Here is a 24,588-nt window from a genome sequence, read left to right as displayed (position 1 = left end):
AGAAGATATGAGTGAAGAGGGGGGTGTATGGGGTAGAGACGGGGTGTCCTCAGATTCATTAGAAATATCTCCTTGTGATCTCTCACAACCCCCAAACCTCTTTACTGCAGACCTCCACCCCCTGCTCCCTTTAGTAATTGTGCATGACATATTGAGGGACCCCCCCTTGCAGCAGCTGCACCTGCCATGGCTAACATTGACTGCATTCTAGAATATTTCAAAGAACTTGATAGAAAAGCAGCAGATTACAGAATACTGGGTCACCAAATTAGTGAATCAAAGATTGCTGAGCACTTGAGCAGGAAAAGGAGTACATATTACCTGGGCTCTCAAGCAATGGATTACCAATTACAGTGGCTTTAAAGTAGCTGATTACTGGGACGTTAAAGTTCAGTATTACAGATTTCTGAGACACTGGAGTGAGTGTTACTGACTAGCAGGGCACTAAAAAAATGCATTTATGATCATGGTGCCATAGTGCAAGTGAATGGATTACAGGTTACTATGGCACCAAAAATGATTCACTGGGAGGAAAGGTGGCAGACTGCAGATAACTGACGCACGTGCCAAGGTGTTAGTCTACGTTAACACTGGGACATCAAACAAATGTCTTGCAGATTACTTAACACCTAACTAGATTAAAGTAATGGATCACACTTTTCTGAAGCACCAAAGTGTGAAAATAACAATTATAACAACCACTAAATTAACAGAGTATACATTTCTGGTGTGCCAGAATAGTAAAATATTGAGCCACCAGAGTAATAGATTACAGGTTATTATGAAACTAAAGTAAACATTGTTGATTCCTGGGGCACAAAGAGTAGATTGCAGATTACAGTGGAATCGTATGTGGCCTTCTGCTGATTAACTGGCAACCAGAGTGTTAGATTACAGATTCTGGTACCAAAGTAACGGGTTACAGATTATTGGGCCAGCAAATGTGGTCAATTACAGTATGATGAGACACCAAAGTGACTAGTTACAGATTACTCTGCAGGGATGTGGAATTCCTATCGCCCGACACATCTTGTTTGGGGTCAAGGGCAACAAGTTTTTATGTTTACTTTGTCCTTGGGACAAGTAGGCCCAACCCTCTGCAGCACAAACCTTTTGGCTGCCTGTTTACAGAGAGTGGAACTCTCTGCAGTTGAGATAATGTGTTTCCAAAAGGTAATGCTGGTCGAACTTGTATTTATGGTTCATTATTTGAAAGCCTTCATTATTAGGGTGAGTGCTGTAAATAAATGTTTTAAGGTCACACTTCACTACTGACGTTGGTTCCAGTACAAAAAAACAAAAAAACGTGTATACACATGTTTGAAAAGTTTAGGCTATGGGGCTAAGTATAATGCTCCCAGGATGCTCTCTGATTAGATGCAAATGAAGTGTCATTTAGTAAAATGTGTTGATGCATGCTACTATTGCCCAAAAATATTTCTAATAGAAAATCAGTGTAACCATTTTTAACACGATTATGGGAAGCATGAAAATAAACAAACACTGACAAAGCCAACTGATCTGACATATTTTTATAAGTCTTTTAGTTTCATCAAAGCGTATCTTGTTTTGACATGGCTTTTGTAACACTTTATTGTTTTGGGAGCTACCAGGCCCTCAACATTGTAACAAACACTGGCAAAAAAAAATAAAAAAATTTTGAACTCTAAAAGCACACGTTGCCACCAGTGGCATAACAAAGGCCCCGCAGCCGCCCTCCAGGGGGCCCCTTCAGCACTGCACCTGCCCTGAGTGAGTCTGGAGAGGGGGCTCCTCCATGTTCTTTGCAAAGGGGCACCCTCCAGTTTCGTTACGTCACTGATTGCCACTGTAGTTCCTGACACTGAACAAAACTACTTTGTGTGCCAATATGCTCCTTGTGGAAGAGCAGAATGCGATCACTCACAGTAAAGCCAGCCGAAAGAGAGCGAAATAGAAGTTTAATAAAAAAAAAAATGTCTTTGTTAACACCAGACCTAATTAGGGACCAAGACCCACATGTAGGTAGCTTTTTGCATGTCGCAAACAGCGACTTTCGCTGTTTGCGAAGTGCAAAAAGCACATTGCGATGCACAAACACAGTTTTGCGATTCAGTAACCTGGGGTGTTCCCTTCCTAATTGCGACTCGCAGTGCAATGTAGGATTGTTTTGTGACCGTGAACGCGGGCGCAAACCAATCGCAGTTTGCACCCATTTCAAATGGATGCTAACACTTTCGCAAAAGGGAATGGGTCCCCATGGGCCCCCCTCCCCATTGTGAATGTCTCTGAAAAAATGAAACGAAAACGTTTAATTTTTTAATGTTTTTGTAATGCATCTCGTTTTCCTTTAAGGAAAACGGGCTGCATTACAAAAAAAAAAAACAGCTTTATTGAAAAGCAGTCTCCAGCAGGCCACCATCCCTGTGAGGGCCGCCATTCGCAAGGGGGTCGCAAATTGTGACCCACCTCATGATTATTCATGAGGTGGGCATTTGCAAAGCCCTTGCAAATCACAGATGGTGTCAGGGACACCATTCTACATTCGGATTTGCGACTCGCTCTGACTCGCAATTTGCGGGTCGCAAATCTGAACCTACCTACATGTGGCCGCAAATTCTTAAAGAAAGTCACAAAAGTGCACTCATGGTATATGTCTTACCCCTATAAAATATTTGTGAACTGTATTTTAGCATGGGTAAATACGCATGTGTAGATTTGCTCATGTGAAAATCTATTGAGCATTTGCAAGTTCATTTTCCCTCCAGCCACTTTCTTCCCAACCTTGAAAGAAGTTCTAATTCTGCCACTGTCAGGAGTAAATGTCCAACCTTTCTTATTATGGGAAAATATTAGAGAGAAGCTGGTGAAAATCTTTAAAACTTGCAGGTTAGTAGGTTTCCAGACTCAAGGGCATTCCAGCCCTGGAACTATTGCTTACTGCTTCCTCCAGCCCCAGTATGCAGATCTGCAGAAAGGTGGCAAAATAAGGAAATTGCTACAGTATGGATTGAAACTGCAAGCATTCAAGCCCTACTATGGTAGTAGCCTGGCATAATCAGAGAGACTATTATCAGAGCTCTTACATAATGAGATTGCTGCCATAATTTGTCGCCACACTACATGGCACCGAAGGGACAAGTAGAGCTTTTTACAGGACAAGTAGATTTGAGAAGCAACCTGTCCCCTGGACAAGTAGATATTTTAATAAATTCCACACCCCTGCTCTGGTACTAAAATAATGGGTTACATATTACTGAGACAGCAAAGGTGGAAGACACCAAAAGTGACTGATTACAGATTACTCTGGTACTAAAATAATGGGTTGCAGACTACTGGGGTACCATAATTGACAGATTACAGTCCATGTTAATGAGACACCAACGTGGTAGTCTGAAGTGCACTAGGGCACCACAAGAATTGATTATTCATTAACGCCCCAGCAAGGAAAAGGATCGCTTGTTACTGGCACATTTTAATGAACAGGGCACCAATTTGGCATGTAATAGATTACTACACCATAACGTGACAGATTGCTGCTCAAAGTGATAGATTACATGTTTAATGAAGCGCCACAGTGATGGATTACTGATTACTAGGCATTAAATGACTGATTACATATCAGAGTCCCCTGGGCATGGCCATTGGGCAAGGGGGCATGACTCCTGTATTTGCTAAGACAGGAGTCATTTCAATGGGGGTTGTGTGCCAAAAAATGGCGCAAGTCCAGTTTGAGCAAAGCAAAACACAAACGCTGTGGGATAGCGTAACTGGATGGATGGAATGCGGAACCAATCAAACATTCACCCCCAGTCACAGATCTGGGTTTAATCCATCCATTATTTTGCTCACCATGCCACCCCAGTTTTGAACCCAGCCATATGCAAATCAGTCTTGACCCTGTTCCTCATGGGAACAGTCCAGCCCGAACTGCCAGGCCAGGTTCTCCCTGGACCGGAAACAAGCATCCTGGGACCGGTTTCGGGGTTTGAGTTGAGCCATGATTTTTTACTCAAACCTGACTTGCACCATTTTTTGACGCACAACCCCCATTGTCCCCTACGCCGGCGCTGCCTGGTTTGAGTAATTTTTTTAAAATCTGACCAGCCCGCAGCGCCGGCTAACATCAATCCTTAAATATAGCTCCCGCATGGTGCATAGGACTGGCATTAGCCAGCGCTAAAAATTTTGACGCAAGCCAGCGTTGGTTTGCGTCAAAAAGTATAAATAGGGCCTCAGTGCGATAGTTTGCACTTAATTACCTACGCATTTAGGCCCATATTTATACTTTTTTAGTGCCGTATTTGCATAGTTTTTGACGCAAAAACAGCGCAAACTTACAAAATACAATTGTATTTTGTACGTTTGCGCCGATTTTGCATCAAAAAACGACACAAATGCAGTGCTAAAAAAGTATAAATATGGGCCTTAATGATTTACGAAGGTTGAAAGCTTGAGCGAATTAGCAAAGACCGGTGACTAGCAAGTTGAACGCATATTTTAAGTGCATTAACTCACTGAGCTAACCTTGGCTTTGACTAGAGGTTTATTTTAAGGGAGGGGGTAGGGCGCTTGTTGCCACGCTACAGTACAGTGACAATGCTCCAAAGTATCGTGCATTGAAATTACTCACTCAATAGGACCAATGTTTTCGACCTAGGAAGGATGAAAGCCTGAGAGAAGACCCTGTGACCTTCTCACACAGGTCTTTGCAGCAAGCGATTTAAGTCTCTTAGAAGTTTTACTGGTTGTTTATTCTTGAGTCCTTTCTACATAGCGCTTCCTGTTAAAAGGCTGAATTTTCACCTCGTTGGGACTAACAGGTGTCACTGTCACCCAGTAAGAAAGTGCTGGTATTCCAGACTGCAGACTGCACAGATCTATACACAGCTGTGACTTCAACCCGCTGCGCTATCTCACCACTTTAAGGTTGGAAGTGTGCAGAGTTGGCACCACAGTCCCGCCAATCTGAGTGACATCGCGGGCGGTGGACATAAAACACGAAACGCAAGCAAGCTAAACAAAAATGAAAAGAAAATATTTTCTGGAGGTTAGGAAACCCCTTACCTTTCAAACAGCTTCTTCAAATGATGTCTGGATAAACATTTACTTTTCAGTAGTGGGTGTAGTAAATACAAGTATTGGCAAAGCAAATAGGTTTCGCCTTTGTCTTTTTTTCTATGCAACTAGCTTACATATATTAGAGGGATGTTATAATAATGTTTGTTTTATTAAATTAAAAACAAACATTATTATAACATTTTTCTAATATTTGCAAGCCAGTTACATAGAAAAAAAAGACAAAGGCGAAACTTATTGGCATGCATGTTAGGAGAAAGAAGATAGAAGAGAGAAGATGGCAGAAGTCAGAAGGCGGAAGAAGACAGAAGACGTGAGAAGGCAGAAGACGGCTTGCAGTAGAGAAGACAGTAGACGGTATGTCGAAAAAGAAGAGGAATGGCAATGAAGAAAGAAGACAGAAAAGAGGGCATCAAAGAAAGAAGACATCAGCGAAGTAAGAAGACGGCATGCTGGAAGAAAAAAGAAGACAACAACGAAGAAAGAAGACAGAGAAGACGGCAGCAAAGAAAGAAGACATCAGCAAAGAAGGAAGCCGGCATGCAAGAAGAAAAAAGAAGTACCTTCAGCGTGGCAGCCAGAGGAAGGACACTGGAATGTGTCCAATAGGAAGTGAATGGAAGGAGTACTTGGTCCACAGGCAAGTCGACAGCAAGATCGGTGTAGGAAACGAAGACGATGAGAGGAAGTGACGTGAAGACTACGTTCTAGCCAATCCGAAGCAGACTGACGTTGGAGTAATGGCAAGTTCATGTAAGTAAGAGGCCGGTTCGAAGACCCTTTTAAGTTTTTTTTCTCCATTAACAAAAGATTTCGCAAGCATGCCAGCAAGCGAAACCTAAAAAAACATGTATAGTGACTACATCATCCCCATCATAACAAAAGTGAAGTAGTATCAAAAGCAGTACATTTGGAGCAGCTCTGTGACAGATAAATAATGTAAATTAATAACCAGCAGGCATTCATCTCATCAATATAGATAAAACAATGTTCTTATTTAAGGAATTCCCTGTTCAGTCTCGGTGTTTAATTGTTGATGGTTCTACCTTGGTATAACAAATCAATGGGTCGCATCAGAACGATAATTGCCATCTGGCTCTGTCCTCAACAAATAAAGAGGTAGGTGAGTCCCCGTTGGTATAATTATCTAACCCTTAACAGATGTATGTTAAAGAGTAAATAAAGACTCACGTATAGAGTTGGCGCAACAGCTCAGAAAAGAAACAAACATCTGAGGCTGAAAAAGGGCAAGACCTCTGTTGAGTCAATCCGGCTCGCATACGTCTATTAAGAAAACATAGATGCATGTGGGCTTTACGGAATATGAAAATGATAAATGCCTTTTCGTTCTCAAACAATTAAGATTGCTGCAAGCTGTGAACTTAGAAATGCCAGGGGGCCTGGGGGGAAAATGGCGGTCCCACCTCATAGTGTTCCCGTATGTCCATCAGTATCCTATCGTCGGCCAGCCATGGAGGTGCACAATCCTCTGTGGATGTGAAAGGGGAGTGAGTGGAAAGTGGTACCTCTAGGCAGGGGAGGCTCCATCGCTATGGCGAAGGAGCATCACCCCCCTTCCCAAGAACCAGGAGATGAAAAATGAAATGATAGTTTTCTATTGTTTCATTTTTCATCTGTTGGCTCAGCCAGCAAGTACAGGGAAGGGCGGGGCTGGGCTGTTTTTTTTTTTTTTATCATCCCAACCTCTGGCCCCTTCTCTCCCTTATTCCCCCCCACCCCTCCCCTTGAGACTTGCAGCAGTCGCCGCTGCCTCTAGGATTACTCTCCCCGCTTGCTCCTAAAGTAGTGGTCCTGCGGTACAGCAGTGTTTTTCCTAGATGTTAGGCTCTGTCGCTGGTGCCTGCCTGGCAACTCCGTCATTGGAAAGACTTGTGAGGGAGGAGGATGGAGGGGGGGTAGGGTATTGCTTCTGGTGGCGGCCTTGTGCGCTTTAAGTGGCTAGGTTATGCCCAGACATGGTCCCTTGCTCGCTGCACCACTGGATTGACCCTAACCTGGATGGTGAAGGGTGATACTCTGTAACCGGTCCCAGGAAGCTTGTTTCTTGTTAAGGAGGACCTGGCCTGGCAGTTTGGGCTGGACTGTTCCTATGGGGAACAGGTTCAACACTGATTTGCGTATGGCTGGGTCCAAACTGGGATGACGTAGCAAGCAAAATAACGATGGATTAAGGCCAGATCTGTGACTTGGGTGAGTGTTTGAAAAGTTTCAACATTCTGTCCATCAGTTTCTTTTATTTTGTTTTGTGATTTTGCCCTGTCAACTCTAGCTACATCCTTTACCAACATCATAGTGCAGTCAATCTAGGGGGCAGATTTATGGAAAGTGGCGCTGCACCGAGTGCAGCGCCACTTTCCCTGTGCGCCCTACTGCCACCATGTGTGTGCTGTATTTGAAATACGGTGCACCATTGCGCAGGGTAGGGGCAAATAGCGTCATTATATGTGACACTATTGATGTACTCTGCAGGAGTAGCGGCAAAATGTTGCGGCCACCCTCATAACATCTCTTAAAACCAGAATTACCACATGGATGATGTCTGGTAAGCTCTCGCCTTGCCTTATCCTGGTTCAGCAGCCTCTGCCCAGTGCCACCCTTGCCCTCTCTTCATCAGAGTCCTGAACTATAGAGACACAATCCTTATAAGGGCTAATGACTTTGAAAGTGTATTATTCCAGTCCTCCGGGATCATAGTTTTCCCTGACTATACTGGTGCAGTTCATAACCAAAGGAAATCCTTCAACGCTGACAAGCACAAAATGCAAGTAATGAATATCAAATATATGCCCATCTACCCAGCTAAAGTCAAGGTTATCCACAACTCATGCTCTATCTTCTTTGACTTACTAAGGCCAGCTGGGACTGTGTTGCAGAGAAGAAGGATCTGAAGGAGCGAGCCAGCCGCCCTGACTGAGTCCCAGCTCGGGTGGTATGCAGGGGCAAGGCAGCTGGTGGTGGACGACTGTGGAGGAAGAGGTGTTCTAAGCACAAAGGGGTAATGCCCCTGAAGAAGACATACTCAAGGCCAGGGAGGACAGGCCACAGTTCTCCCAGTACTTGAACCTTTGGACTCGCAGATGATACACTGGAAGGGGGAGCTATTTGGGTGGGGTGGGGGGGGGGGGGGCAAAGTGACCATCCAGACCTAACTACTGACACACTATCCCTTGCCAAGGTGACAGGGACAGAACTACTACCCTTCTGTTTAACTGTCACTCCTGTGACCAGCTCTCTCCACTTTCTTTGGCGCAGGGAATGTGCAATCCCATAATGCAAAAGCTACACTTTTGTTCTAAATGAGATTCAACAGAGCAACAGATGCTTCTGAGGTTGATGTACAGTAGGGGGTCTTCAAACGTGGGCACGGGCCCCCTAGGGGGTCTCAAGTGATCCCACGGGGTGCCAGGCTCTGGCCAATACAAGCAGTATGCTGATAACAGGGCTTCGTTTTAAGCTAAAAAAATGAGCAGCAGTAACCTCTGCGTAATGGGTCATCACTAACATGTTTTGTCATTTACATCCAAGCTAGGAGTCAGTGTCAAAAGGGAAGGGACTCCAAATGCTCTTCAAAACCCTCACTTCTAATAATCCCACTGTGGATACCTTTACATGTTAGTAAGGCTTGCCTGACCAGAATAGTATGATGGCATCATGACTGCATTTTTAAAACAGTATCAAAACTTAACAGCAATGTTTAAATAAGTGTAGACGTATTTAAACATTGCCATTCAATAGAATATTTGTGAAAAATGTGGAAGTGTCCTGATGATTTTTTTTTTCTCTAAGGGGGCACGGCATTAGAAAGTTTGAAGACCACTGATGTACAGGATGAGGGGGCTAAAGGGGTTTGCATGTTAGTTTGCTTTTATTATGATTGTTTTATCCCGGATCACAGTGCTTCCCTCCTCAGTGGCACTTCAACAGAGGTTTCACCAAATACGTCCTACACAATTCTATCTTATGCAGCTTGACCTTAGGCTCTATGCCGCCCATGATCTCTATTCGTGGAGGGGGCCCCAGGGTCTCGTTTATTGTGATGTCAGGGAACATTCAATCGCCTCAATAACTGAATTAAGGGAGGATCAGTCATGTGCTTTGAAAGTCGCTACCCCCAGCAGTGCTATTACATCAGCAGACCCATCTGCTTGGATCAAAATTTTCTTTTCTGAGCAGATTTCCAAACGACACAGTATTCCAAGGCAGCTATATTGGGGGATCCAGGAGTTCTGCTATATTAATACACAGATCTTTTCCACTATCCGGTTAACAGGTTCTTGACAATCTTACATTTGAATTAACTGGGCTGCCACAATGCCTAACCATTCTCAGGGGGATTCCAATGTGGCCATGAATGCTGAATTAGATACGACTGGTGCCATTGCAGCGGGCCCCCATAAGGGTACGGCTCATGCGGATTGGGGAACAGCCCTAGCAGATTGGGTTGCCTCTTTGGGCCCATGGAATGTCTTGGAGGTAGGGAACCTCTGCACCAAAGAGTACAAGCACTGCTTATCTGCCCACAAACCTATATCCTGAATCAACTATTTTTTCTAGATGACTCCAGATGTCCTGGGGACAATGGAAGCACACACCGTTCGCCATGGAGTGTCAGATCACTCGCTTCTAATGATTAAAACCAGGCCCCATAGGGAGGGAGAGCACCAAATGTGCCAGCCGAATGCCTGGTGCTTAGAAGATGTGAATTTAATCCAATCTATGGCTGACAAAATAAAACATATTTTGAGATGAACAATGGCTTTGTGGATTCACCAAGAGCACTCTGGACAGTGGGGAAAGCCACCCTCTGTAACAAACTGAAAGCATTTCTGAGATGGGAAACACGTCTGGGACACTGCTTTACCAGAGACCACCAGAGGTGCTGTTTAAAGGATGATCCAGTAAATAATAGATCCAGGTGGTAGTGTGGTCTGTACTGCCTTGGGGTTTGCCACAATCCTTGCCTCCTAGTACCAAGCACTATGTGCAAAAATGGGGCTTTCATGCAGTGAGTGATCTGCCCCACTCCTTGTGAATCATCCCCCTTGTGACATTAAATAGGTCTTACAGGGAAATGTTGGATCAGCCTCTTGCACAGATGAAATTGAGTCTGCTATTAACAACATGCTCCCAAATAAAGAGCTCTTCCCAGGTGGGTTTCTGCTCAAATACTATACTAAATTCAAATTGCTTCTCGCCCCCCATGTACTAAAATGTACTAGGGGCCTGTAGGGGGAAGCACGCTACCACCTGGACTTGACCTAGTGACAACGGTGGTGATTTCTAAATCAAGACGTCTACTAGAGCATTGCTTTTCCTACTGCCCAGTCCCCCCATAAACATGGATTAAGATTTTTGCTAAAGTTCTCACTACAAGCCTATTGCAGTGGTCCCTTCCCTAATCCACCCACACCAATGTGGCTTCATACCCAATCATAGTACTGGACATTGCATCCACAGGGCGCATGTTGTCCTAGCACAGGCACATACCCTTAGAAACGTCTGTGCCCGCATGCTAATAGACTTTCATAAAGCAATCATGTTGGACTTGGACCTCTCTGCACAGTCACCCCAAAACGTTTTGCCTTCACCCCTCCTGTTTTCTGAACGTTGTTTTTGATGGAATTAGAACTCTGTGCACTTTACCATTGCTAACTAGTCCTAAAATGCTAGTGCCCTTTCCTAACACCATAGTAAAATTGGCCTACATCCAACTGCCACATTTAACTGTCATAAGTTCCTAGTAAGGTGGTACAACATGTGTTTAGAGTCAGTAATTTTAATGCCACCAGTGGGCCTACAGCACTGATTGTCCAATCCACTTATGTGGCCCTTTAAAATATGTCTCAGGCCTGCCAATGCAGCATGTGTGCAGTTTTAAACTGCCAATTGCGAGGCCTAAAACTCCCTTTTTAATAAACATAAGTTACCCCTAGGATAGGCCCTAAACAGCCCAGAGGACAGGGAGCAGTGTATTTAAAAGGTTACACATGTACTTTTTTAGTTTTACATGTCCTGGTAGTGAAAAACTCCTACATTTGTTTTTCATTAATGAGAGGCCTACGTCTTCCATAGGATAACATTTGGTTACCATATTACATTTATTAAGTGATACATTTTGCTTGGGAACAGGTGGAAATATCATGTTTGGTCTTTAAAGAATTGCAATATAAAGTCCCCTTTAATGGTAAAGTCGGATTTTAAGTCATAGTTTTCAAAATTCCACTTTTAGAAAGTTGCCATTTCCTTGTCTTAACCACGTATCCTGGGACACATGACTGTGATTAGTATGGTAGTTGGCCTTTGTGTGTTCCTCCCAGATAGTGAGACAAAAGGGACTAGGTGTTGGTAGGATAGGCCATCCTGCCAAGATGTGTGGGGCAGAGCTGTTCCTGCCCTACTTACATTTCAAAGGAGCTGCATCACTCACAAAGAACTTCACGCTTGCCTTTTGTCACCCCAGGCCCCCTGGAGCCTGGACAGGAAGAAAGGAAATTCCAGAACCATCTGTGGAGGGAAAACTCCAGACGTTTCTTCCACTTCAAAGCTTGCACTAGACCCACTCTCAAGTACACTCCTGGAACTGCGGAGGACACTCAGAAGGCCTGCTTTGTACCTCAAAGGACTGCCCTGCTTTGTACCTCAAAGGACTGCCCTGCGGCTTAAAGCCTGCCTTGCTGCTTGAACCCAGGACTACCAAAGTGACTCCAAGGGCTGGTCTTCAGAACTAAAGGGTAACAAATAGCTCCAACTTGAACCCTGCACCAGGACCCTCATTGAAGTGAGACCTGCCTTCCAAGGGGTGCCCACCGAATCCTGGACCATTAAAAGTGGTGATAAAGGTCAACAAATAGCCCAAGACCAAAACTTGAGGCTTACACAAGTTCCAGCCAAAAATTGCACTGATAACCGACAGAGGACCGGGCCTACCTGCTTGCTGATCAGCCCAAAGTGCATTGCTGATCAGTCTGACTTTGTTGTAGCTCCCACAACCTGCTTCTCAGCAGCAGCAAATCCTGTTCAGGAGATCATCATAGAAGGTGTATTCGGCTTTGTGGGGCCCTATTTGGCCACACCCTGCAGCTTCGTCTAGCTGGAGATTTTCAACTTCCAAAAAAGTGACAAAGTCACTGCAACTTTGTCCAGCGCATGCCTGATTACGCCTCCTCCTCGGATCCCACTGGCTACCTTGCCCCTCTGAACTTTACCTTATCAGACATTTTTCTTCGAAATGTCTTCTAAGTATGAAGGTAAACCGAGATGGGCCCAAACAACTTTGTTTATCTGAACTCTGCGCTACATTGTGGTCAGCCATAACTTTTAACTTTGCCCCGATCTTGCAAGACTAGAAGTCCACTGTTGGCGCTTTGATCTTTTAGGTGCTAGTTTTTTTAAAGAAATCATAAGTCCAGTTCTACTGCTTCGATATTATGTCATTTTGGTGTCAAATAATTAATTAAAATGTACTCTATTTTTCTAAATTGATGTAAGATTTTTTTCTTGTATTGTATCTTCACTTTATTACGGTTTAAGAGCTGCATACTTTTTTCTTTTAATTTTTTTTTTTTTTGCAATGAACATACAAATTTAACACCCCCTATGCTGCTTTATTACACCATTATGTATTCATTAATACACACATTTATAGAAGGGCAGGCAGTTTGACGATTCGTACCTTTCCCCGTCATTCCCGTTGATTGTACCTGGGCTAGTATTGACAAGTGATTATATTCCATTACTAGTGTCCACCCATCCTCCTAGCAATTCTCAGTTTACCTCATGGTTTTTCCTCTCATCAGTGAGGTTCACCCCTGCAGAGTAGCAGCGATGGGGTGGAGCCCACGGTTTGCTCCACTTGGCCCCATAGGTGATCTTATTATTGGCTCTTTAAGTGGATCTAGATAGCGTACTCTCCGGATTCTGGAGCAGATTTGTGTTTAGTCACCCCCATTTATCCTTAGGACATAAACTGGGGGTAATAATTCGGCGTAGTCCTCCAGCTGATCTTTACAGTATATCAAATCAGATAGCCAGTCTTTGAATTTGGGTGCCCTTCCTTTTCCCCATCTACATGCCACCCTCCATTTTGCCAGTAGGAGACTTAAGTCCGTATATCTACAATATGTAGCCTTCAATTCCTCTGTGTATCCCAGCAGCGTTACCTGTGGTGTGAGCATTAGTGGCACAGATCGCATGTGGGACAATGTTTCTTCAACTTCTTTCCAATATCTCAGTACCGGGGGACATAGCCAAGCCAGGTGCAGAAAACTTGCGCCTTCTGCCCCACACCTTGCGCATCTGTCATCAGGTCTTAGGCCATATTTATGGAGCTTGATGGGTATGTAGTATAACCTATGCAGGAATTATAGTGTATGATTCTTAGCCTGCTGTTTGCTATGAAGAGCTGAATAAATACTTTAACCATTGTCTCCAAGTTAAGCCTGATTGCTTTTGTGCCAAGTTTCCAAAGGGTTAAGCATGGGTTAAATTAGTGAATTAGTGACTTTGTGATTCACCCTGACTTGGATTATGGTTGTTTCTTGAGAAGGATTCATACCTCCCCCAACCAAAAAAAAAATATTCTAGCAATTCAATACTCTTGATTGGACCTCTCTCTTTAGGGTGCTGTGGCATATGTGGCTTGGCTCCCACTTTGTGTTCTACATGGGAATCCTATATGCAATGCCTCAAACTCTGAGTCAAAGTCAATGGCATGCTATCATCACCCTTTCTGCTAAAATGAGGGACCATACAGGGCAGCCCTTTGCCCTCTTCTTTTCACGTTAGGGTTGGACCCCTTGGCGACTTCAGTCAAATGTGGTGCCCTAGAGAGAGGGTTCCAGTGAGAGGCAGACACTCTTCAGAACGCTCTACAGAGGCGATGTGCTGCTCTGAAGAGACAATTTGCTGCTCTTCGTGTTCCATCCCTAGTCTACTGCTCCCAGGCTGATTAAAATGCTAGACTAGTATGACAAGGCCTCCAGTCTGAGGCTTAAATGGGCCAAGCTGATCATCATCCTAGTTAAGGGAGGCATGGAAGCAGTTAATTGGCATTCCTGTTTCTGAATCCACACATTTAGGACCTAATTTACCAGGCCCGTGGTGCAGGGCAGTGCAGCAAGTGCCTTGCTGCGCCGCTCTGCACCCCCGGGAAAGGGCAGAAATGCACTGTATCTACAAGATACAACACATTTCTGTCCTCTCCCCCTGCAGTGGCACACAAATTTCTGCTTAGCACCAATGTAGGCACCCTTGCACAATGGTGCAAGGGTGCCTGCATTGTGGGGATGATTGTTTTTGAGCAGGAAGGGGCACCTTTCTGCACAAAAACAATCAAAGCCAGACAGTACGGCAAAACAATCACAAGAGGTGTTTTCCTCTTTCTATGAGTGCTGCAAAGTGCAGCACACATAGAAAGAGGAAAAACGTGGAGAAGTAAAGATATTTCTCCCTGTTGCGTCATTCTTACGCCACCCCTTAGGTGCTGTAGGAATCTGACACATTCCCAGACTTGTAAATCTGGGAATGCTTCAGATTCATTTGGGTTCCATGGATTTTGCTTGGGAACTCTTCAAGCAACACCCATGAACAACCCCTTTCACGCAGTGTTATGCGTGAAAGGAGTTCATATTTCAAGACCATGAAATGCCACGCAAATTGGGTTTGCATGGCCTTGTAAATATGGGCTGGCACACTGTGCCACCAGAGCGTAAAAAAAAATGATGCTCCAGTGGCACAGTGTGCCGCTAGGTCCTCGTAAATGAAGCCCTTTGTGTCAAATACCTAGGCATGCACATAACTGTGGACAGTAGGCTTTCTAGGAGTTTAAATTCATACCCACTGCTATCCAAAGCATAGAAGGATATGAGTTGCTGGGCAAACCTCCCACTCAATATCTTGGGGAGAGTTGCCCTATATAAGATGATGGTCTAACCTAGCTTTCTATGCGTTACTCAAACCTTTGCCCCTGAAATCACCAAGGGCTGGCTTGCTGATGTGCAGGCTAGTGCATGCTCTTTGTGGATGAATTGAGCCCTGTGCTTCATACACCATGTACACCATCTTCATAAGACAAGGGTATGGGCATGGCAGACTTCCTACTCTATTACTGGGCCTCTTGAATGATTTGCTCCACAGACAGTATGACGACTTAGCGTTCTGAAATGAAATCTCCCTGATCAGCCGAGACAATATACTGGGCTTCTTAAACAGGAAAAACAGAAAGGGAGCACTCTGCCTCACCATGTAGTCAGCCCCAATGCATCATGGTAAATGCAGTACAAGTTTGTTTTGTATCCATAAAGTAATCTAACGTTTTTCCCCTTAGTAGGTGCAGCAAGTGCTGTAAATCTTTGGACACGTGTTTCTGGGTTCAGCCCTTCATCAGCAGAGAGCAGCTTTGTCTGTGGGGTTGCTGAAAATGCTGCCAAAAGTCCTCTCAGGTTTATGTACCACTCACTGGCACGCAGGTGCTTCAACCAGAGCTCGTCAGCTTGTTGGCTCAAGGGAGCCTTCTTAAACAGGAAAAACAGAAAGGGAGCACCCTGCCTCACACCCCAGCATGTAGTCAGCCCCAATGCATCATGGTAAATGCAGTACAAGTTTGTTTTGTATCCATAAAGTAATCTAAAGTTGTTCCCCTTAGTAGGTGCAGCAAGTGCTGTAAATCTTTGGACACGTGTTTCTGGGTTCAGCCCTTCATTAGCAGAGAGCAGCTTTATCTGTGGGGTTGCTGAAAATGCTGCCAAAAGTCCTCTCAGGTTTATGTACCACTCACTGGCACGCAGGTGCTTCAACCAGAGCTCGTCAGCTCGTTGGATCAAGGGAGCTTTCTTAAATCGGAAAAACAGAAAGGGAGCACTCTACCTCACACTCCAGCATGTAGTCACTGGGCTTCTTCGGTAATTCCAGCCCACATTCACTCCCAGAAGTAACTAAAGTAACCATTCATTGCTGGTGCACCGCACTCTGCTGGATTGGTTGGTATACCTGACTCATGAAACACCCTTATGGTGTGGGAAATGGCTCCAACAAAGCGTCTGACTGTCTGACTTTGACCACTCGGACCTCATTTGGATTTCTAAAACTGGGCAATGTATCAGGGCAGAATCTTTAAATTGGGTAACATTGGGCAATGCAAGCAAACAGAGTTGTTCCAGACTCCCCAGGTAGAATATGACCTACACAAGATGCAGTTCTATAGATATCTCCAGCTGCTGCCACATGTTAGCCTTTCATCAGGCATGTCAAGGTTGTTCTCAGTCCGTTGAGGTGGATCTCACGCATAAATATGTTCCTCTTCATCAGTGCCCCTGATCTCTTTACAGACTGTGAGTTGAGGGATGCAAAACTTGACATGAGTCACAATGTCATCCCTTCCTGTTTATGACTCATACAATCAAACTACATACACATTATCTAATTTACTCTCATGAAATTGTGGCATGTCAGCATGATCACTCCGACCCCCTTGCTTTTGTGTGATGCTAGTAACTGATTTTTTTCTGGGATTGCCTCTTTATTGCTGACCGTTGGTCTGCAATACTTACCACTATTTCTAGAATAATAGGCAGACCGGTAGATCAATCGCCCTGTGTCGCTTCTTGAGGATTTTAGAAGATCTGGCCGGCAGCTGGGAGAAATGAGCCCTGGTGGGTATTGGTACTGTAAGTACAAAGAGGCACACTGCCTGGCTTCGGAAGTCATCTACAGCACCTTCATTATCAGTGTCGTGAAGAGCCATGGACAACTGTGCAAAGATGGAAGAGCCCATTTATGAAGCAAAGGACTGCCCCAACAAATATCTTAAGGTGTGCTCCGGGGGTGGCACTTGTATGGCATCATTAATTAATAACGTGCTGTGTCTAAGTGGATTTCAATATCCCGAGGAATTTGCTACCTAGGATGCAATGTGTGCTGTGTTATTGTATTGTGTTAGAAAGAATAAAACTTGGGGGCATATTTAAGTGCCCCTAGCGCCACCTTAGCCCTGCCATAGCATCATTTTTTTTACACTAAGGCGGCGCTAAAGTAACTTTCCTGCCATGGAATATTTTCAAAGTGGCGCAATGCATGCATTGCGCCACTTTGTAACCCCTTGCGCCACATTATGCCTGCGCCAGGCATCATGTATGCAAAGGGGGGTTTCTGGCGCTAGGAGGCCCACAAAAATGCCGTAGTGAAATTTAAAAGATTTCACTGCGCCATTTTTGGCATCATTTTTAATGCATGCTCTGAGCGGGCGTTAAAATGACGCACCCATTGAAATCAATGGACCTCCTTGCACTTGTCAAAATGTTTGACGCTAGTGTTGCAAAGCGCCACAATAGTGTAAAAAATGTTGACGCTATTGTGCAAATGACCGCGATGGTGTGCCGCATTATAAGTACAGCTCAACTATGGTGTCATTAGGTGCCAGTAGGGGGGCACAAGAAAAGTGGCACATCATTTATGATGCACCACTTTTGCTTAAATATGAGCCTTGGTTTATTAAAAATAAAAACTTAAATATGCAATGGACATAATTAATCACTATTCTATTGAGAGTACAAAGTAAGACATGTAAAAGACCTTCCTATAAGCTATAATGCAGTGCAATGTGCAGTGGCCCAAAAATCAATCCCGGTTCATAATTCTGGTGGCCAGAGTGCAAGTGAAAAGCGCATCAATAAAGACACACTTACTGGTAAGATAGCCAACATGCAGTCTGACTAGGACGCCAACTTAAAAAATACAGACGACGACTTGGAAGTAATTCAAAACTACCTGTGTTACAGGTGTAAAATAAAGCAACAAAAATTATGTTAGCATGTGCTACTCAAAATGCAAGGAAGTTGTGTTAGTTACTGCAATTGAAGAACCTTGGGGCAAATTTATACTCTGTTTGCGCTGGATTTGTGCCATTTTTTTACGCAAATCCGGCGCAAACTTAAATCCATATTTTTATTTTGGCACTAGACGTGTCTAGTGCCAAAATATTGGAATTAAAGTAATTTTTTGCCTGCAGAAAACAACCTTGCGTCAATGAGATGCAAGGTAGGCGTTCCCAGGCAAAAAAAAGACTCTAAGGCCCTAGAGCCTTATTTATCCTCCTGTGCAAAAATCATGCACTGGGGAAGGAGGGGTCAAAAAGTGGTGCAAAGCTTGTTTTTTTTAAGTGCCATGGGGAGCCCTGAGATGGGCCCCCCTAAATGGCACTGGGTGCACTGGCTATGCCCAGGGGACCCTGATCCCCTGTGCTGGCCATTGGGGTGGTGTGCATGACTCCTGTTTTTTTTCTAAGACAGGGGTCACGTGGTGTGGATGGGTTTGTGTCAGAAAATGACTCTAGGCAGGTTTGAGTCATTTTTTTACTCTAACCTGCTTAACGTCATTTTGTGGTGCAAAACCACCTTCTTCCATACCGCCAGCCCCACCCGACTAATATCATTTTTTTTACGCTAGCCTACCCTTTGCACTGGCTTGCACCATTCTATAAATATGCACAGAAATGGTGCAAGCCGGTGCTAAACTTTTTTGTGCAAAACTGCGTTATTGCAGTTTTGCACCAAAAAGTAAAATCAGGGCCTTTGATCTCCAGTTTGCTTATCTAACTACAAGATACATTTACTGGCAGTGTGGCTAACGTAATGTTCAAGTAAACTCCTTCACTATATGTCTAGGGTAATCAAACTAATAAAAGGGGAATCAGCTCCATAAAAGCTGTCTATCTGGAATATGTGTTTTTGAACATGTCAACGCTTGACCACGAAAGTTACAAAATCAATAAATATAAATATAAATCATTGGTAGCTATATCAATACATAATTTCAAGCATACACTGTTAATGATGAGAAGGTGGAGTCCAGCTTTTGCTGGTAAGGTTGTCTTCGAAAAATAAGCATCATCATAGGCCACTTGGCCAGTCGGCAGACCGCTTTTTAGTCCGCAGACGTAATTAATTCCAATCTCTGTAGTTTGTAGCAGGTTCATACATCTGAATTCTCGATCAGCAAGAAGTTCTTTCAAGCTGCCCCCTCTGGAATCTTGCTTGACCACTTCAATAGCCTGGCATTGCAGGACATCTGTGTGCTCATCAGTTGCATCATTTCCATATGGGGAGCTGTGTGTGTCCAACATCTGATTCTGCTCCTGTGTTGGCAGCTCTTTGTTGATGTGTTGTGAGTCCTACATACTGCTTGGATAAAGGCACTTACTAGCATGAATTATGTTAATCGTGTTTCAATGTAAAAAGAAAATGGAAGTGAGAGTGTGTCTGTTCTCCCCAAACTCAGGCATTTTGGTATGAGTTGTGAACTTACAGGCTTGGCGCTTACCACCCTGACAGGGACCCCTTGTGGGTGGTGGGCCCCGCTGGCTAGAGTTGCAATCATTTGGGTTACATTTTGAGTTAGCCCTAACTACACAATCTTTAATGTTCACATTGTGTTTGAAGACAAGCAAGGGGGTCTCTGTGCTTGCATTCGAAAGAATATGCCAATTGCATTTGATTATTTCCTGTATTCTATTACTTACAGGATTGAATCTGGTGACACATATACAGCGGTTGGTGGTGCTTGTCTTACCTCTTAGTTCCAGTAAGGTGTCACAAGGGAAATGTCATGTCTGTTTCACTGCCTTTCTCACTAAACCTTTGGGTAGCCTCTGTCTGTAGATTTTCTTGTTAAATGAATGGCCTAATATAAGGAACCTGCTCTATTCTTGCAATAATGCCTGATCCTAAAAATGGAGATTAACCCGTAGTTTATGAGGATGCTGGCTGTTTTATAGTTGTAAGGAATATCTCTCTGCAGGTTTGCAGAACATTGTGGCGTACATTCTCTGATCTGGGTAATATCATCAAGTACAAATAATCAGCCTCCATGTAGCTAAAATGGGAAGTGAAGGCAAATGTTGGACTCTGTTCATTCAGCCATGAAATGTCTTAACGTTTCAATTATCCCAATATCATCTATGCATAGACATCACATGTGGTTATTCTGATGGTAAGGATTACTGGACAAATCTGTGCTGAAAATCATCTAGAAATAGATTAGCAATACCTGAAGCAAAATAAGCTCCCACCGCAACTCCTTTCTCCTGCAAAAAGAAGTCTGTTTTGAACATTAAAAAACTGTCTTTGAGTCAATTTTTTGTTGATTCCATAATCAAGCCTACCAATTCACCTCCAAAAGCAGTACCTACTTCTAGTGCTTGTAGGACTGCGTGTTGGGTGAAATTTTTAAAGGGAGACTCAATTTCCAATGTCACCAAGAAGCCTTTCCCACTGTTTAAAAGTGCTCCAAATGTAAGATAAAATCTGTGATCACGTACATATAATGAGAGTGATCCTCAGTGGTCCTGTGACCGATCCACAGCCGAAGACTCTGGGCCTCTCTGTTGGAATCTGAGAGTCCTTATGGATCCTAGATAATGTGTAAATGACAATTGTTCTGGGGTTGGGCCTGTTAAGAAATTCATATTCCTTATTAAAAGCTAGTATGGTGTTTAACAATTGTTTATACTTGACAGTTTTCCTAGAATCTCCTGTTTATACTTTAGAATCTCCTGATTCATTATTGCCTCACCCTTATCAGTCCTCTTAGTGGTGATGTCAAAGTTAATTTTGAGATCCAATAGATCCTTTTTCTCTGTGTTGCTTATATTATATTGAGAACATATTTCTGAATGAGTAATTTGTTTCAGTACAATCTTCTTAGAAGCCAGGATCTCAGCTGGTATCATACGCGCCGGAGGGTTAAAATTAGGGGGAAGACAGAGATCCGTTATATCTCCTCCTCCCTCACCTTGCTTGTTGATTTAGAAAAAGTCTAAAACTGCTTTTTAAGCTCATATGAAAGAATTGATGTATCTCTTTTTTTTAATCTCAGAATAGTCAGGTTTTTTGTCATTATAAAACCAAAACCCCTGCTCAGTACAACTGTTTAATCATGGGTCACCATATAAGAAGATATAGTGAATATTAGGATAGGTTTCCACAATCCCTTAATCAACTACAGACTGTAATATTGGTTATGGGTCTTATGTTCACATAGCTGGCCTCACCGTCTATTCTGATCTCCACCTCTTCCTGTCTCTTTGATTTCCCTGTCCTATAAAATAAGGTTGTTGAGGAGCGGAGCCAGTCCAATGTGATTGGTCCATCTGGTGCTGGTCTGTTCATGATCCTCTGAACTCTAGGAAGATTCTGAAAAAGTGACTACTTGCGTCTGAGTGGAGCCACTGATGTCGCTTTTGTTGACACTTTTTTAATATCTTGGCGTGCAAAAGATTATACCTAGGCATGTCCTTAGGAACTTTAACTATTTGTTTGCCAAGATTAATTGAGTGAAATGCCTAAATTGTTCACATCAAATTATCTACAGCCAAGTTATCATTCTCTATAGCAGTACCATTTAAAATGTTCCCTTCGATTTGTTTTTGTAATCCTAAAATGTCCTCTAATGCAGTATATATGCAAAGGGATGGTCTCTGCTCTGAACAATTATTCATTATGTAACTAAAATGCTTCTTGATTTTCTCTTTGTGGATATTAGACATTGGTATATTTTTTCAACTGCAGCCCTAGGGCAATGATATCTGCTTTCAGATATTCAGTTAGGAGTTACCCACGTGGTTCTGTTCTAACTAGCTTCTTTCTGAGCCTCTCGAACATATCTAGAAGGCCTGATAGTTTGGGGTGTGGTTCTACACCCAAATAATGATGGGCTACCGGTACTCCTCCAACTATGACACTGCTATGCAAGTCAGGGAAATGGAGGTGGGTAACAATTCCGTGTCTGTGATTCAACTGTACTTGAAGTCCCTGCAGACCTATTGGCTGCTCTATCCCAGTAATAATATCCGAGGAGTAATCATTATGCCCAAAGAACCTGGGTAATATAGCAATAGTTTCTATGGGTTCATTCAACAGAAATCTCATGCATGTAACATAGATATACTGAATGAAAACCGATTGCTCATGTACAGGTTCAATTCATGCTTCGAACATCAATTTGGGTTTTTGCTTTAACACTTAGAACTTCCTCCTAGTGAATCGGAATTAGTATTGAATATTTAACACTACTGTGGTCAAGCACCAACAAAGCCAAAAGGTTCGAGTCTTTGAATTATGTGAAAGTAAGTTTTCACTGATTGACAACTAGTATGTGAATATGGGTGAATCTGATGAGTCAGTGGTTAGATGAATGGATGGATGAATGAATGGGTGAGTGACTGAGTAGATGGATGAGTGCCTGAGTGCAAATATAAATGGATGAATGAGTACTCGATTGTCTGGGTAGGTGAATGGGGGAGAGTATAGAAGGATTAAGTAAATGCGTGGGTGGATAGGATAGGATAAATGATTAAATGCGTGACAATATAGATAGATGCGTAGGGATAACCTACCAGAATTTATCAAGCGTGGGCATTGCCAAGTCTCGCTGAGCATCTGTCGTGGACCGAGTAGCACAGTCCAGGTGGTGAGTATGTTAATATTGACTTTGGGTGTGGCTGCCCCACCTGCACAACACAGGGAAAAACGGACGCCCCTTCTACGAGCTTATCTCACTGCTGCATCAATGAAATATCAATATGCCCCTAGACTGGTAAAACGTCAGCAATCACGAACGCGGTATTAATTAACCAATGGCTATTGAACGGGCACCATCAATTTGTGAATTACCCTGATCCCCGGGGCAGTCCTGTGGGTCGAAGTCAGAATTGTAATTCTGACCCCAAAAGCAACAGTGATTATAAATATAAAGAATGTCTGGTGTTATACATCAGCCTTTTGCCACTCTTAGCGGTTTGTAGCACACAACGAAACCAAGTTTCATGTTGTTTCATACAGTAGTGAGCGATATTATTTTATGGGGCATTGTTGAACGTTCTTTTTATATATATGTGCTTTGTGTGTAATAACAGAGACACTTCATTTCCACTCCTTTTAGTTGCTAGTGTAACTTAATTCCACAGTACATCATAATACTTGTGGATTTCAGTGGACACTTTTCAACTAATAATCTTAACTAAAACACAAATAGTTTATTTAAACAACACAAAGGCCACAATCGTAAAATATGAGTATTCAAAAATGCAACCCGTGATGTATTTATAGCGCTGGTTATGACCTCTGTATACAGATCCTGCTATAATTCATTGAGCATAATAATTCACTAAAGACAAAACACCCCGAGTACAGAAAAAAAAAATGAAACAGGAAATATTTGTGTGTGATGTTATCATCCTGAAGTGAACAAACAGCTTTGGAAATACATACGTTTATTTGCCGCCAATTTCTTTCCGTCCACCGAAGCCGGCTCCACATAATCCCAGTAGTATTCGAAAGTCCAGTAGTAATCAGACGAGTTTGTCCTGTTCGCCATCGCCACGGTGCACTTTCAGAAGCGGGGTCCACCAGCCTTTGAGGAATCCCCCATCGCAAACGAACCCGGGCTCAGTTGTGTTCACAAAATGGCAGCCCTGCAAGCTCTGCGCCCGAGGCGAGTGGCGACTGCTGTCCTGGTCTGTACATACAGATATCACCCTCTCTAACGTGGACGCCCCTGCAAGGGAAGTAGGCTGACAGGCTTACTGTAGTTGTGACGGAGAGCAACAACATACCCATAGCCCACTCCACGATATTGTTAAACTAATACAGTACCAAAAGGTCAAGGGTGAGCTCATGCTGTTGATAACATTGTTTATACAGTTCAGCGTGAAGGAACATTCCTCAGTTTGCCTCACAAAAGACCAGTGACGAAAAAACAAGAGTTTTTGCTGAGGGTAGATTTATGTCCTCTGGCAAGATACAGTGGATTCAAGGTTGATGACGGGTGTGGGCGCCCTGCCTCCTTCCCTTATCGACTCTGAGATCTACCAACCAGTGCAGGATGGTGGAGTTGAGACGTGGCCCGCTTTCAGATGGTTCCTGTGAAATGTCATGGTTGCTGGGCTCAAAATGGTAAAATATTAGTACTGACTGGAAGACATTTGCCCGACATCCCTCAAGCGCAGTAAACATACCTTTCCTAAAGTGTGTTCTTCTAATCTCTTCACTGAAAGGAACCTCGCAATATCTGTAACATTATCTCACTGCCTCTATGTTTTGCGTTTACTTCTCATGTGTGCAGGGCCTCTGGAAATATGCAACAGGGGAGGAACAAATGATGTGGCAAGTCTGGCTAAATTCTGCAGCAATAAAAGGCAAATTATCGGCAGAATGCGACACATATTGTAGCAGCATTACTTCACTATTTTGTAATTTGTAGGTCGAGCTGTCTGGTTGACATACTGGGGACTTACAAAGAACACACTGAGGCTTGCAGCCCACCCCTTTGCTTAAAGTTTGTTGGCTTTACTATCAATCTCGTTTATCTGCTTCTTATTTGTGTCCCAGTTTGTCAATCTTGTGTTTGTCCCACCCACGGAGAGCAGCCAATTTCCCATCTCTTTCTTTTGGTAGCTTCCATGCTTCCACTGCTTGCTTTTAGAGAAGTACTTTTTTCTTTTTGATTGAGCACTCCATG

General features: G+C 43.5%; 1 long non-coding RNA gene across 1 annotated transcript in view; it reads right to left on the bottom strand.

Moving 5' to 3' along the window:
* LOC138249078 (uncharacterized) overlaps nt 1–23,723 on the bottom strand; it is a 60,159-nt gene extending 36,436 nt beyond the window's left edge. The window contains exon 1 of the long non-coding RNA XR_011194700.1: nt 23,340–23,723. This is a non-coding gene — a long non-coding RNA (uncharacterized lncRNA). The remainder of the gene's footprint in view (nt 1–23,339) is intronic.
* Between the last annotated feature and the right edge of the window lie 865 nt (nt 23,724–24,588).

The sequence above is a fragment of the Pleurodeles waltl genome, chromosome 8 (genome assembly GCF_031143425.1).
Source record: "Pleurodeles waltl isolate 20211129_DDA chromosome 8, aPleWal1.hap1.20221129, whole genome shotgun sequence".
In the NCBI taxonomy this organism is placed as follows: Eukaryota; Metazoa; Chordata; class Amphibia; order Caudata; family Salamandridae; genus Pleurodeles; species Pleurodeles waltl.
The sequence above is the reverse complement of the archived record's forward strand: the minus strand, read 5'-3'. Positions and strand labels throughout refer to the sequence as shown.